This window comes from Budorcas taxicolor, chromosome 1 (assembly GCF_023091745.1).
Source record: "Budorcas taxicolor isolate Tak-1 chromosome 1, Takin1.1, whole genome shotgun sequence".
In the NCBI taxonomy this organism is placed as follows: domain Eukaryota; kingdom Metazoa; phylum Chordata; class Mammalia; order Artiodactyla; family Bovidae; genus Budorcas; species Budorcas taxicolor.
In genome coordinates, this window is record NC_068910.1 from 160485870 (window position 1) to 160501616 (window position 15747).

General features: G+C 39.5%; 1 protein-coding gene across 1 annotated transcript in view; it reads left to right on the forward strand.

The window, feature by feature from the left end:
- TNIK (TRAF2 and NCK interacting kinase) overlaps window positions 1–15747 on the forward strand; it is a 398208-nt gene that overhangs the window by 233113 nt on the left and 149348 nt on the right. The window lies entirely within an intron of this gene.

The following is a 15747-nucleotide window of genomic DNA, read 5'->3' on the forward strand; positions in this document are numbered from 1 at the left end:
CAGCAGTACATAAAAGCTAAAAGACCACAGTCTTCCATTTGTCCCAGAAATGGATTACTTAGTGTAAAGAGATGTGGAATGAATAGGTCACACAAAGATATCAAGAACTAGTATACAAATTAGAAATATACACAGTTTGTCTATAAGTCGGACTTCAAGCCATATCTTCTTTGGTCCTGTTAGTCACCTTTGATAAGTATACATTATATGCTATGCTATTAACAATGATACTAATTTTAGTAATTTTCATTTATACTATGCATTGTATTGACTTTCTTTCCTTAGTTATTCTTTAATCTGTATTCCTCTTTATGTTATACGCAGTTTTAAAATTATATGCATTTTAACAGGTGAAAAATTTTGTTTCCATATGTTTAGAACCACTTAAAGTACTCCTTTCTTTTATATGCTTATATGCATTATTCAAATTTTAGGGCTTGCAAACCTTCTCAAATATTCATCCCAATTAGTTTATTAATTCACCTGGCCTTTACTGAATAAGAAAAATGCATATAGATTATATTAATAAGGGTTAGTTTCTGCCACTTGCAAAAAAAATTAAAATTAACAGAGACTTAGGCATGATGAAAGTGTTATACCCTCACATGTAAAATGAGTTTAGAGTCGACAGCCCAGAAATGTGTAGCAGCAATGTGACAGAGTAGGAGGTGTTTTTATCTTTCTGTTCCACCATTCTGACACATAGCTTCCACACTTACGGTAAGTTCCATGACACAAAGTGGTTGTTGGATTTCCATTGATCACATTCTTTGGTAGGCAAAAAACAGGTGGGTAGGGTGGGGAGAGAGTTGGTGGGAGAAGAGGATACAGAATATAGCCCCTTCAGTGAAATTCTTTCTACTTACATAACAACATTTCTATTTACTTCTGCTTTCTTTGGCTACCTCGCTGTAAGGGAAGCTGGGAAATGTAGTCTTTCATCCTGCCAAGGTGCCCAGTTTATTTGGGTTCTATTATTAGTCAGGAGTGAAGGGAGAATGTTTTTCATTAGCAGGGTCTGATACAAAAATCAAGAGCAGATATTATCAGTCTCTACACAGAAACCCATTAGAAATGTGTAAATCTTTCACAAAGCTCCCAGCAAAAATCAAGCAAGAATTTATTTTGCAATTCTGTTGAAGTTGTACTACTGTATTTTCCTTGGATTGAACAGGATCTCCACATAGTGCAGCACACTTGGCATTGAACAACTAATAGATGTGGATGGAGTCCAAGACATTCACGCTGTAAAGTTCTGTTGTGTGGGTCTGCAGAGAACTGCAGCTGAGTTCCACTGACATCTTTAATCTCGGTGCAGAGTTGTGCACAGAGCTGTATATTGATGCACAAAGTATGACTTGAGAGCGCTGAATATCACTTTTCTGGTTCTGTTTCTGAGATTTTAAATTGCTCAAAGAATTATTTACTATTCTTAGACCACCTTGCTTGGAAGAAAAAAAGGTACACAGCAGTTTATCCCAGAGTATGTATTTTCAGTTTAAGCTGTGTTAGTTAGCCTCTCTAAACTGGGTTTCACAAGGCAACTGAACCCTACAGAAGATGATTTAGAGACAATTTCCTCAATTCTCCCCAGGATGGTGAAGAGCTGGCACCATTTCAATGCACAGGAGAGTCAATCCATCGTGTACAATGGATGCTTTATAGTATGTGGGCTTGATTCTCTTGGGGAAACCTCTATTGAAAGGGCTGGATAGTTCCCTGTTTTAGCTACATCATTGACCATTATATAACCACTGACCCTTAACAAAGACAAACATGGATACACATCGGGAAATGGTTTTCTTATTTCCCATGGTGTATGATCCAGCATCAAATGACTGTTGTATCACCCCTGTACACATCATAGTCAACATAAGATTTCCTTTGTGAAATTCATGTGGTATCCTCAGAAAACAATCTATTTCATTTTGCCATGTTGTCTTTTGTGTATTACGGAATGTTGTAAAAGCTCCTTACCAATTATTATAATTGTGCTCATTATAGCTGCCCCGAGATGAATTCTCAAAGGTCGCCTTTGTTAATTGTTTGCAAAGATCTACTAAAAAGTTACTATAGATTATTGTAATGGAACTGATAAAACTATAAACTTGAAATCAATTTTTAAATTATTTTTATTCTATGCCATGTCCTTTTTTAAAGAAAAAAGTAACAGAAAAAAACTGAGTGTAATATTTATGTTCTTTAGTTTTAAAGCTGAGACACTTCCAAATTCCCCCATATTTGCTTCAGAATTAGGGCTTAAACTCAGTCTTTGAAGTTCTTTTGGTTTCTGAAATAATTATGAGAATTTTTGCATTTCAGTGTTTTCTGGGGATTCGTTCCCAGCTGGATTTGTGTACTTTAATTAGCTAAACAAAACTGTATCCTCTATGGCAGTGTTCCTCATAGTGGACGGCTAATATCTATGGACTTTGAGCACACTTGGGGTTCTCATCAGAAATGCAAAAATACTGGGCTTGCTGCAGAATTTCTAGGTGGAGCCTCAGAACTTGCCTTTTCTCTCTCTCTCTCTCTCTTTTTTTTTTTGAAAAGCACAGAATTTTTTTATTTATTGCTTTTTTTTCTTCTAAGTTTGTTGAGATATAATTGACATACAGTACTGTTTAAGGTGTACAGCCTAACGATTAGGCTTACAAATATCAAAAAAAGATTTACAATAAGTTTAATAAATATTCATCATCTCGTATAGATACAAACTTAGAGAAATGGAAAAAAATGTTTTCTTGTGATGAGAACTCAGGGTTTACAACAGTCATATAATAGACAGCCATGTTAATTATATTTATCATGTTGGATGTTACAATCCTGAGAAGCACAGAATTAGTTCAGTCTGGGTAGATGATTCTGTTTTAGTCAATTCACAAATTTAGTTTGTGTAAATTCCATTTGTCATATAACCTCTGCAATTTCAGTGGGTAAACCACTCTTCATTACTTGTGCAAACATAACTAAAATAACCAGATGACATCTTTGATGTACAGTGATTGTTACTGAGGTTCCTTTACTTCTGTGTTTAGCAATATTAAGCCAAACAAGGAACCGCTTATAGAACAGTACACTTCCTTTAAAATTCTGGATGTTATCTGAAAAGATCATCTTTTACAATTCATGACTAAACTGGTAAAATCAGAGAATTCCTTGTGAGACAGAAATGTCAAATAATCAGAGGAGTAAAGAAGTAAGCGTTGGAAATTTTCCGTGGTGATGTCTGCTGATCCCTGATGGTCTGGAGTGTGGCAGACTCTGCCTTTTCTACAGACTCTTCAGGACCTTCATGCACACCAGAAGAGCACTTTTCTAGGGTCTTGTACTTAACTGTTTCTGGCCAAGTATGAGGAGACTATGATTCTTTGATAACCCTGCAAATAATCTCCATCTTCATTTGGATCAAAATTTCTGGTTTTACACAAAATTTCTAGTTTACCCAGTCCCTTTACAATGATACCTTGAAGCCCATGTAGGACTTGATAACATAATAACTTAGTATTGTAGGCTTTCATCTTAACAATGACTGGTTATGATCATTACTCAGGACATGTTGGGTTTTAGTACCAAAGCCCCACTCAGAATGGATGAAGCTGAAAACAGAATTTATTGTTTTGTGTATATTAAAAAAAAAAAGAAAAGCTCAGCGGGGTCTAGGAAATCACATGATTAGTTGGGAATTGTGTATCTCTCCATCTCTGGACTCTGCTTTCTTTCCACCAGCAGCTGCAGGCTCATGTTCTAATTACTTCATTGCCCTTAGTCTCAGCAAGAGTGCCAGTCTCAGCATCAGTGGCCCTGCTTGTGTCACCTCGCCATCCCACTGCCAGTTCTGTTTCTCTTGAGCCAACATCTGGTCCCCGGCAGCTCTGATGGTAAAAGATGTGCCTGCAGTGCCGGAGACCCAGGTTCTGTTCCTGGGTCTAAAAGATCCCTTGGAGAAGGAAACGGCAACCCACTCCAGTACTCTTGCCTGGAGAATCCCATGGACAGAGGAGCCTGGTGGGCTGTAGTCCATGGAGTCGCAGAGCTGGATGTAACGACTAACAGTGGAAAGGAGGCTTCCTCAAAGAAAAACCTGATAACTGTTAAGATCAAAGGATAGGAAGGATGTTGAGCAGGGAAAAACAAGATAATTATATTATTGTGAGGTTATATCATTATAATCAACGTTATTTTAAACTGATATAGTCCTTAAATAAGGTGCCTCTCAGTTACATTTTTTTTTTATTTCAGCCTGAAATAATAATAATGGTAGCTAACACTGATGGAGTCATTATTATTGATGGAGTCAGAACTCTTTAAAATATTTTCTGTATATTGATTCACTGAATGCCCTCAATAATCACCAGACTTCATTATTAGCTTCATTGTAGAGATGAGAAAACTAGGCATATTAAGTATCTTGTTCAATGTAACATGTAAAGGATGGAGTGAATATTTCAACCCAAGTATTTTAACTCTTTTAAGTCCACCCTGTTTATCACATTACCTTAGGTCTTCAGTTAATATAGAAGGATATTTAATATTTCATTTAGTGTGATTTTTTAAATTAATTTATTCAATAAACATTTACTAAAAACACCTATTTTATGACAGACACTAGAAATTCAAAGATGAAAAAGTGGTTCTTTGCCTGAAGGGAGCTTACACTAATACAACATTGCCCTAAATATTTGTAAGTAAAGCTGATCCATTTTATAATAAAGTCATGAAATTATACAGTTATGTATAAAATTTAATGTGACAGTGAGGGGTAATAATTAAGTCCAGGAGGACAATCAGACAAAAATGTTTCTGTCCACAAGGAAACAGCCTGTGCAAGGCATGGCGGCTGAGAGAGTAGGCAGCATGTTCTGGAAACTGTTAGGTGTTCACGCGCACGCACGTGTGTGTGTGTGTGTGTGTGTGTGTGAGTCACTCAGTCATGTCTGACTCTTTTCGACTCCATGGACTATAGCCCACCAGGATCCTCTTTCCATGGGATTCTCCAGGCAAGAATACTAGAGTTGGTTGCCATTGCCTTCTCCAGGGCATCTTCTTGACCCAGAGATAGAACCTTGGCCTCCTGCATTGCAGGTGGATTCTTTACCATCTGAACCACCAGGGAAGCATTACATAGATTAGTTTTAGAATAAAAATAGTTCTAAGGAGAGAGTGATACAAGGTGGATCTGTACAGGTTAGGGCCAGGTCATGAAGGCATTGGGTGCTATGGCAAAGACATTACAAGCTTTTCACTTTTCAATTTTTCCAATAAAACCCTTAGATCAAGTAGGCTTAGGCAAAAACCCATTATATGGAAGAGATATAGGGGGGTTGTTTTATACAAGGGGAGGGAAGCTGTCAGTCTTGGCCCCTTCTTCACACCACTGCTAGAGCCAGTGTGTTTAACCAGAAGTTAAATCGCAAAGTAACATGATGGGATTTTCCTACTAGAAGGATGCAATATAAGCCCTGCTTGACTGAGTTTCTATTTTTGTCTTACTTAACTGAATTCCTGTGGGTGAAGCTTTCAGCCAGTCTCCATCTCTCCTTAAAGAGTAAGGAAGTGGCCTTCTCCCAGTAGCTTCTGGTAGAGTTCTTTGCCCATAGTTAATGGACTCATTGAATGTTTGCTGAAATTGGACCAAGGAAAAAATCTTTTCTTCTTGGTATTTGGAAGAATTAGAGAACATACTGCTCCAGGCACTTTTGGTTCTTCCCTCCCAAAGGGGGACAGTTCAGTGGAGTGATTGGTAGCATAGAACATAATGTTGGTAACAGTAATAACAACAGCAGCCATAGTCAAGAATAAAGATTACTATCGTTGATTGCTTGTTATCTGCCAAGCATTGTTCTTAGTACTTAATACAACATATACTAACTCATTTAGTCCTTGAAACAATTCCCATTAGAGGAACAAGCTAATATATCCATTTTACAAATGAGGAATTAATTGAAAGCATAAAAATTGTACATAGCTTGCCCAAGCTTCACAGACAGTAAATGCCAGAGTTAGAATTCAAATCCAGCCAGTCAGGGTGTACCCACCTCTCCACAGCCCTGTTATTAGAATGGCAGATGGGGATGGGCATTGCAGGAGCATGGCCTTCAGATTCAGGCGGAGCTGAGTTCACACCCCCCTCCTCTCCTTACTCTCCGTGAACAAACTTTTTAACTTTTCTGAATCTCATTCTTTCTTATCTGTTAGATGTAAATACAAACATTGCAAACTTGTTTTGAGATTAAATTTATATACTATCTAGTGCCTGGTACATAATATTTCCTCAATATATATAGGTCCTGGTAAGAGACAATGAATGCCTGAGTGGGACATTCAATAGGAATGAAAAGAGGATGTTATAATGTGCATTGAACTTCTATACTGGGATGGTAGCCTGTGCTATGAACCCCATGCCGCATGTGGCACAAGTGGGTTAGTTCATTGTCAGTATGTGTAAATAGCTTGAATCAGCCCAGTCTCCACCACCTCAAAGTTACTAGTCTTACCCTGAACAATGGGGAGCTGTCAAAATGACTTACTGTAGAGCAGAATCCAAAAGAGAAAGTGAGGCTAGATTCTAGAAGCTAAAGACTGAAATTACAATAATTCATTTATTCATTCACTAAGAATGAATGAATGTGCTCTCCTCTGGGGTGATGGTAGTGAATAAGACAGACAAGGGTGCTATCTTCTGGAATCATAAATTCCAGCGTGAGTGAAAGGTAGTTAACAAACAGTTGAACAGATATGCAGAGTTCTGATTAACTTTGAGGGAGTATACAGAGAGTGTTACGGGAGAATTTAAGAAGGAAGCTCACTTATCTTGGTCGCCAGTGCATTTGTTCCCCAATAAAGTGACTATTGTTGTTGTTCAGTTTGCTAAGTTGTGTCTGACTCTTTGCAACCTCATGGACTGCAGCGCCAGGCTTCCCTGTCCTCAACCATCTCCTGGAGCTTGCTCTAACTCATGTCCATTGAGTCAGTGATGCCATTCAACCATCTCATCGTCTGTCACCCACTTCTCCTGCCTTCAATCTTTCCCAGCATCAGAGTCTTTTCCTGTGAGTCAGCTTTTCATATCAGGTGGCCAAAGTATTGGCGCTTCAGCTTCAGCATCAGTCCTTCAATGAATATTCAGAGTTGATTTCCTTAAGCATTGACTGGTTTGATCTCCTTGCTGTCCAAGGGACTCTCAAGAGTTTTCTCCAGCACCACAGTTTGAAAGCATCAATTCTGAGGGGCTCCAGACTTCTTATGGTCCAACTCTGCTATCTGTACATGACTACTGGAAAAACCACAATTTTGACTATACAGACCTTTGTTGGCAAAGTGATGCCTCTGCTTTTTAATATGCTATCTAGGTTTGTCAGAGCTTTATATATATGTATATTTTACATATTTCTTTACATTATGATTTATCACAAAATACTAAATGTAGCCCCCTGTGCCATACAGTAGGATCTTATTGTTTATCCATCCTAAATATAATAGTTTGCCTCCGCTAATGCTGACCTCCCAGCCCTCCCCGCCAGAGCCTCCCTGCTTTGGCAATCACAGGTCTGCTCTCTGTCTGTGGGTCTGTTTCATAGATGATTCATTTGTGTCATGTTTTGGATTCCACATGTAAGTTATATCACATGGTGTTTGTCTTTCTTTTTCTGACTTACTTCCCTTAGTATGATAATCCCTAGGTTCATCCATGTTGTTGGAAAAGCTGTCTTATTGATGATAGAGTTTAGCCAAATAAATGAAATATTCCTAGGATTAGAACCTATTTTATAAATTTGTAGTTCTCTTGGGAGTCATATATCAGTGCTGGCATGGGTATGAGAAGGATGCATGCCACCCTTGTCGTATTTGCTTCTCTAGGGGACACCACTTCCTAGTATAGAGAGAGCAGGTGAGCCTAGGATGAGGTGGTTGGATGGCATCACCAACTCAATGGACGTGAGTTTGAGCACACTGGGAGACAGTGAAGAACAGGGAAGCCTGGAGTGCTGCAGTCCCTGAGGTTGCAATGAGTCAGACACAACTTAGCAACTGAACAACAGCAACAAAGAAGAGCAAGCAAACTGTCACTCATCTCAGTTTGTCCTAGCTTTGACACTTCATGGTTCTCTTATCCTGGGCATGTTGCTTAGTCTCCGTTTATTCCATGTATGTTACTGTGCTGTGTGTGTGTGTGTTCAGTCGTATTTGACTCTCTGTGACCCTAAGGACTGGTGCCTACCATACTCCTCTAAAATTCTATGGAATTTTCCAGACAAGAATACTGGAGTGGGTTGCCATTTCCTACTCCAGGGGACCTTCCCAACCCAGAGATCAAAGCCACATCTCTTGTGTCTCCTTTATTGGAGGCGAATTCTTTACCACTGAGCCACCTGGAATGGAGAAGGAAATGGCAATCCACTCCAGTACTATTGCCTGGAAAATACCATGGACAGAGAAGCCTGGTAGGCTACAGTCCATGGGATCGCAAAGAGTTGGACACGACTGAGTGACTACATGAGTAAATATGGATAATATCACTTCTCTCGTAAAGTTAGTGTGAGAGGTAAATGTGGGTATTTATAAAGCATTTGAGATTAGTACATAGCACACAGTTGTTACTGTTATGACATCTCTTGCATATATTTTTCATTTTTTTCTCCATAGCATCAATGATTCCTATAGTAAACCATATGCCCTACCCCATCCAGGTAACAGGCTTTGGCAGTCACTATTTCTGCCAGGAAACCAATGCCTCCTCAGTCACATCATATTATACTTGTTCTTTTCCCCTAACTGGATAGCTCCCACATGGCCTTTAGAGCTCAGCTCACACTTGGATTTCTTGGCTGTCTCCCCTGATGTTCCTAATTAGATAAGCTACTCAAACCTCTCATGTTAATAATTTTGCATGTATCTGTATCATTATTTGATTTCCATTCATGTTCCCCATGAGACTGTAGTAAGTTTTATTGTGGAAGAGCTTGAAAGTGTTATGTCCATTGTTGTATTAAAGTTAGCTCTCTATATTCACAGTGTTAGTTGAATCTGAGGTTGAAACCCACAGATATGGCAGGCTGGTTGCAGTGTGCCACTTTACAATAGAGACTGGAGCATCCGTGGGTTTTGGTATCCATGGGGGTCCTAGAACCAGTTCCTTGTGGATACTGAGGGATGACTGTATTATGCTATTATTATTATCACTAATGTTATTTAGCATTGTGCCTGGGATAGAGTAGACAGATAAATATGTGTTGAATGAATTAATTTAGTTTAGGGTTAACATATACGACAAATCCAGTTGCTGCCTGGAGAATGCCACAGCAAGGTTTCAAATTCTAGCAATGCTGCAATGAGGAGATGTGGGATTAGCTAAGTTATTGAACCACCCTGGGTCTGTTTCCTAAGACCTCACACCCCACCTCGAGATAATTTTAGAGGATCCATACATGCTTAAGTCTCAATGTTTAATATACTTTAGTATGAATATTAAATAAACTGATTTTTAAACCCTTCAAACTGCATATTATATACCAACTTTGAACACATGAGAAAATGGCAGCCTCTCAGGGGGGCATGAGGGAAGGACAGATTGGGAGTTTGGGGTTAGCAGATGCAAACCATTATATATAGAATGCATAAACCGCAGGGCCCTGCTGCATAGCACAGGAACTATAACCAATATCCAGTGATAAGCCATAGTGGGACAGAATGTGAAAAAGAACGTGCATAAATGTAAAACTGAATCACATTACATCAGAAATTAACACAACCTTGTAAATCAGCTGTGAAAGTGAAAATGTTAGTTGCTCAGTCATGTCCGACTTTTTGCGACCCCATGGACTGTACCCCGCCAGGCTCCTCTGTCCATGGAATTCTCCAGGCAGAATACTGGAGTGGGTAGCCGTTCTCTTTTCCAGAGGATCTTTCCGACCCAAAGGATCAAACCTGGGTCTCCTGAATTACAGATAGATTCTTTACCATCTGAGCCACCAGGGAAGTTAAAATCACCTATATGTCAATAAAATAAATTTTATTAAAAGAAAATGGCAGCTTCTCAATTTGTATTCCAGGTTACTTCATTCATGTGCAGAATGTCATTCAATATCAATTTTCTGCTGAAATGGCAAGTCATGCTATTTATGCAGTTACATTTCTTAGGAAATGTAGATTTTCTCTATCCTTTGGAACCAAAACAAAACTGAAAATGACTAAGATATTGAAACTGATATAAGACTTGCAGTTTGTTTCACAAATTCTAAATTTGCCTTCACTAAAATAACCACTTTGTTGTCACTGATTAACTGTATAACTAGGTATTACTTAGTTAAAGTTATAAAAATAAATGTTTACTGGTTTTAAATCTTCCCTGGTGGCTCAGAGGTTAAAGCATCTGCCTTCAATGCGGGAGACCCGGGTTCGATCCCTGGGTCGGGAAGATCCCCTGGAGAAGGAAAAGGCAACCCACTCCAGTATTGAGGCTATATATTGGCATCCTGAATACATTTTCTATTGGGGAAAGGGATTTCAGTGCTACAAATTATTAATTTTTTTTTCAAAACATCACGTTAGAAGATGTCAGTAATCCCTACCAATTCTATTAGTCTATAATTCTTTAACAATGAATTGTCTTCAAATTTTGTCACATTCAGTCAACAACAAAGATGAAGATGATGGACATGTTAACACAAATGCCTGCGTGATGCCCGCAGCCACTGTGGAGAGCAGCAGGTGAGGAGGAGGAGAGGTAGTCGTAGCTAGTATCCAAGCGTATAGGGTACAGGAGCATTTATCAGTCTGTACACCTGGTAAAGAATCCTCCTGCCAACGCAGGAGATGCAGGAGACATGGGTTTGATCCCTGGGTGGGAAAGATCCCCCAGAGGAGGGCATGGCAACCCACTCCAGTATTCCTGCCTGGAGAATCCCATGGACAGACGAGCCTGGCAGTCTACAGTCCATGGGGTCACACAGAGTCAAACACGACTGAAGCAACTTAGCACACATGCTCACCCCATCCTTTTTTGTAAAGTTAAAACTGACCAGTCTCTTGGATTGTTGTAAGAATTACACAGGTTTATTCCTCTTCCATGGATTGAAAGCTGTGTTATCGAGCACACTAATATTAAATGTCTCATTAATTCTAGTTTTAAATCCTGCTGTATTGTAGATTCTTAAAGTATGTTCCCCTGTGTAATAAATATGCAACTTAAAATCCCTCCTTTATCCCCTGAAATCATTCATAAGCAAATATTTAATGGGTGCTAAAAAGCTCTTTTAATTGGAGGACCAAAGGCAGTTCTTCTTCAACCCTGACTTAAGGTGCTCCTAAACTCTTCTTTCATGATTTAGCAGCAGCTTTGGTTTTATCATTGTGGGTAATCACCCTTCTATCTAGGAGTTTTCATTTTAGAATTGCAAACACTGACTTTGAAGTCAGACAGATCTTGGCTTTAGATCTTAGCTCTTACTTTTAATATAGGAATGTGCTGTGTGTGCATGTTCAGCTGTGTCTGACTCTTTGTGACCCATGGACTGTAGCCCACCAGGCTCCTCTGTTCATGGGATTTCCCAGGCAAAAATACTGGAGTCGGTTGCCATTTCCTCCTGCAGGGGATCTTCTGACCCAGGGATGGAACCTGTGTCTCCTGCATTGGCAAGTGGATTCTTTTACCACTGAGCCACCCGGGAAGCTCTAAAATAGGAATATACTCTCTGAAACTCATATTTCTTGTTTGTTCAATGGGATCATTAAAAACAGGTTTTTCATAGATGTGTTTTGGATATTCAGTAATACGCATACAACCTATGGTACAGAGCGTTACATCGGGTTGGCTTTGGCTGTATTTTATGACTATGGTTGTGATCATCATATAGCCATCAGAGGTAGTTGGTGGTTAGCAAGCATCGTCTGGAATCATCCTTTTCCTTGCGTTTGAAAAGCACTGTTTCTTCACCTGTTTTATCATCCTCCTGATATGCTGGTTCTGGTTTTTCATATACAAGTGTTCTCTGCAAGCAATTAGAAGTCTACCCCAATACACAGAAACTTTTCAAGTCTCTGCTATATCACATTAGGTAATATCCCATTGGCCAAAGCAAGTCACAGGGCCAAGCCCAGAGATAAGCAGAGGGGATGGACTCCACCTTTTTATGTATTGTTGTTATTCAGTTGCTAAGTCTTGTTTGAATCCTAACGAGTCAGACTGTAGCACACCAGGCACTCCCCTGTCCTTCACTGTCTCCCAGAGTTTGCTCAAACTCACATCCATTGAGTTGGTGATGCCATCCAACCATCTCATCCTCTGTCGCCCTCTTCTCCTTCAGTCTTTCCCAGCATCAGGGTCTTTTCCAGTGAGGCAGCTCTTCACATCAGGTGGCCAAGGCATTAGAGCTTCAGCTTCAGCAAAAGTCCTTCCAATGAATGCCAAATATCACGGCCATTTTTCCTTTCAGTCTGCCACAAATACTAAGCAATAGATTCCTGTCATTTTAAGAAAAAACAATAATTTTCTTTATGTTGATAATAGTGCTCTGCTTAAATAAGCACTTAATCATTTCCAAGACCTGAGAGGTGACTTAGATAGATATTCTTTTTCCCATTTATAGATGAAAATAACTGACATTCATAGAGTTTAAATAGCCATATCTGAGTTTACATAATGAATCAGCTTGGACAAGATTTTTGAAGTCTTCTGATTGAAATTATGGTTCTTCCTAGACTATCAGACTTGGCTGATTAAAATTACTCCATTTTAAAATTTCTTACAATTTTGGTATCGTTCTTTTGTTTTTTAAATTATGACCCAATGGTCATTAGTTTCCCAGTGAGCTTGATCCCTTTGCTTAATTCTTAAGACATAAGAATAATCCATTTATGAAATAGAAGAAAAGCTTCTTATAGCTTTGTAATCTAATTCTATCCTCAGTTGTTTCTGTCTGTCCTTTTGAAAACCTCATAACCCATCTTCTTCAATAGGCCATGTTGTAAGAGGTCAGACTGCTTGTGAAGGGGTTAAATGAGTTCTTATGGTCATAAGAAGTGCCTCCCTTTCAGTTTCACTGCATAACTTACGGCTATCAATGCCCTAGTCTAGAAATCTGGATAAACAGTAGCCCCAAAGGCCTGATAAATTGCCTACTCACTTAGGAGGTAGTATAAGATCAAGCTCAGGGTTCTATATTAGAGCTACATCACCATGACCCACGGTGGTTCTGTAACTGTGTTTGCAACAGTGCAATTTAAACCTAAAATTCAAGTTACTTATATTCCTGACCTCTTATTCTTATTATTTATTTTTTGGTTGAGAAGATTAATAATAACATTTATTTTGTATTATATTTTATAACTTTCACATCTTCATTTAATTTTCACAAAAGATTAGGACATATAATAATACTATTATAAAATCTATGCTGCTGCTAAGTCGCTTCAGTTGTGTCTGACTCTGTGCGACCCCATAGACAGCAGCCCACCAGGCTCGCCTGTCCCTGGGATTCTCCAGGCAAGAATACTGGAGTGGGTTGCCATCTATATCTCCATATAAATGAGAAAAATTAGACTCTAAAAGGTAGGTTACTTTCCTGGGATCATACAGCCAGAAAGAAGTGGGGCCCAAACTGGACATGCACCCCACCTGACCTCCCCCTTCATTTTCTTGACTCAATGCATATGTCTTCTTCATTATCTTGTTGCCTCAGTTTACCTTTGCAAAGCGATGGAGGATGTGCTGATTTCATTCTGGTCTCCCAGTACTGTTTATTTTGGATTTAATTTTATACTGAGTTACACTGCTGTTTAACTGTTTCATAAGTCCTTGTTTTCCTAATGATATGGTCAGCTTTTGGGGCACTTTTCCTTCTCTGCTTCCCCCATGTCAGCCGCTGTCCTGTGGAGAACCTAGGAGAGCAAATGCTCATAGAACAGCCCAGCTTCTCAGTAAGAATGACCCAGGCTGAGCCTGTCTCACTGCTGCTGGAAAGTGATTGATGTTTTACTGTCTCATTTACTTGTCCCTTTAGTTGAAAGCAGATGCCAGGTCACCCCAGAAACCCTGTTTTCTCCCCTTGTATCTAGGCTTTCCCAAAGTACATCTGCTCCCATCCTACATTCATCCATGATTATTTGGCCCTACGTGGTGGATTTAAAATAGCTAATATGCATGATCCTCAGACATTTTGAGGTCTGCTGCAGGAGCGTGCAGCAAGTTGAAGGACTGTGAAGGTCATTCTCTTCTTATACCTGTGGTGAAGATATAGGCAGTTTCTGATGGCCACAGGGAAGATTTGCTGGGTCAGCAGTGTGCCATCCCCTCCCCCAGCCTCCTTCCCAGCCCTTCACTCCTCTTCTCCTTTCCAGTGTTAAGGCCACGTGCTTCTTCTTAGCTCAGCATCCCAAGCACACGTTCTATTTTGAGATTACCTACTCCTTGACTTGGATAGGCCATGTGATATGTAACATACTTCATTCTCCTAGGTTTGCAAATCTCCATCACTTTTTAGGAAAACTGATTTTTGTGTGGTCAGAAAGTGCCAGCATTTCACCACTCCTCTTATTTTTACCAATTCCTTTCAAGCTATAAGGAAGGCTACTGTAAGTGGTTGGACGTTTTATAGGTATCCACTTTTTTTTCGTTATTTATTCACAGCATTTTGCTTGATGCTAGGATATTATAAAGAGCTAAAGCAGGAAGGATCTCTTTGTTTATAGTTTTTATGGATTGATAGGGAAGAGAGGCTTCAGTCAAATGTTTAAATAGATAACTGTGGATTGCACTTCCGGTAGGTGCTGCGAGGGAAGAGATCCGTGATGATTTATGGGACTAGAAGCATGTCAGGCAGATCAGAAAGCTTTGTTGGGGAAGGGGCTCTGGAACTGACATTTGGAGGCAGGAAAACTTACAGCCCATGGAGAAGAGAGTCAAGACCAAGGGTGATTATGACTCAGGATGACCCTTACCTCTATTCCAGTACCAGCAAATGTGTGGCTTTGGGGGTGGACAAGATACAGCGGGGAGACTTGACATTACGCAAGAGAATTGGAGAAGACATCTCTCAGGAGTATCCGTTAAACTCAATCAGGAATAATGAGTAGAAATTATGTGAAGAGAAAGGGGAAAGAAGACACTCATGGGAGACTACAGAAGGGCCCAGCATTGTTGAGACTGAGTAGCTGGAGGAGGCAAGAATACAGACAGGGACACTCTGTGAGTGTTCTTTCAGGTAATGGTGATGTAAAATCTTACACTCTGAGATTCTTGCTGTTGCATCTAAAACAAACTTCCTGGGCTCAGAAATTTTTCTACCAACCTCAAAAATAAAATGCTATTTAAAAGTCCAATTGATGTCTACACATCAAAATAAAATTACAGGAGAACACGCACACCCTTCATTAGTGATGCCACGTCTTCTAAAAAAAGGCTCGCATTAGTGGACTCCAAATTGAAACTCAAAATGAATGAAGTCTGAATTCTGAAACTTGCTCTGTCGGGGGGTTCTTTCTTTTCACATCCGTGGCACTACCACATGTCCCCTTTCTTTTCATGTGTACTTTCCTGAAGGTGAGATGGGTACTCCTGCTTTGTGAACATCCTCAGATCGAGAGAACTTACCCTTGCTTCCTTTCCCATCTGACTTTCATAATCTTCCACTGGGGACTTCAATAAAAGGAGACTTCAAAGAAAATGAACCTAACAAAATTTAAATTGAAGAGCCTGTATTTTTTTTTTTTTTCTTTTCACTTTTCTTAGTCTTCCTTGAACCAAGTATG